We start from the raw sequence: 1022 nt of genomic DNA on the forward strand, positions 1-1022 counted from the left end.
TGGCCAGTTTGGTGGTATGGAACTGTGATGGATGAGAGGGGTTTAATAATATCTGTCTCCATAGAACTCTTGTAATGATTCGGGTCTGTAAAATACTCACACTCCATCAGAGTTTGATGCATACTAGCTACTCACTTTTCTCCAATGTTTCCCCCTGTTGCATAGTCTGTCTCATCATAATCTTTTATTTATTCCCAGTGAAATGAACTCTGTCCCATTATCTATACCTAAGAATGTGCTATATATCTATAAGCAAGTGGGGAGCACCAGATGCATGTATCAGGACCCTGATACAGGTGGTTATCCTTGAATGGATTAGCAAAAGTAGATTTTAATTCCCCATCCCCCAAAATGAAAATGAATAAAATTACCTAAAGATAATAAGAAATACCACCAGGACTGGGTCTTTTCCATATATGAAACACTGACATGTAAAGTAATTACTGACTGTTGAGAATGATGTTTGCTGTGGGTTTGTCATATATAGCCTTTATTAAGTTAAGGAGGTTTCCTCTGTGCTCACTTTCTGTAGAGTGTTTTATTTTTAATCATAAATGGGTGTTGAATTTTGTCAACAACTTTTTCTGCATCTTTTGAGGTGATCATATAATTTTCATTCTTCAGTTTGTTGATGTGTTGTGTCATATTGATTGTCTTGTGTATATAGAAGAATCCTTGCATCTCTGGGATAAATCTCACTTGATCCTTCCAATGTGTTGTTGGATTTGATTTGCTAGTATTTTGTTGATGATTTCTGCCTCTATCTTCATCAGTGATATTGACCCACAATTTTCTCTTTTTGTGGTTTTGATTTCAGTGTGATGGTGGCCTCATAAAATGAGCTTGGGAGCCTCCTTCCTCTGCATATTTTAGAAGAGGCTCAGAAGAACAGATTCCAGTCTTTTTTGTCCAGGTTATGCAGCAGTTAGATTTTAGTGTTTTCAGGAGAGGAAGTGAGCTCAAGTTCTTCTACCAAGAGAAAACAAATGTTATCAAAGATGTGGAGGTAAGGGAACATTGTG

This window comes from Bos mutus, chromosome 7 (assembly GCF_027580195.1).
Source record: "Bos mutus isolate GX-2022 chromosome 7, NWIPB_WYAK_1.1, whole genome shotgun sequence".
NCBI lineage: Eukaryota > Metazoa > Chordata > Mammalia > Artiodactyla > Bovidae > Bos > Bos mutus.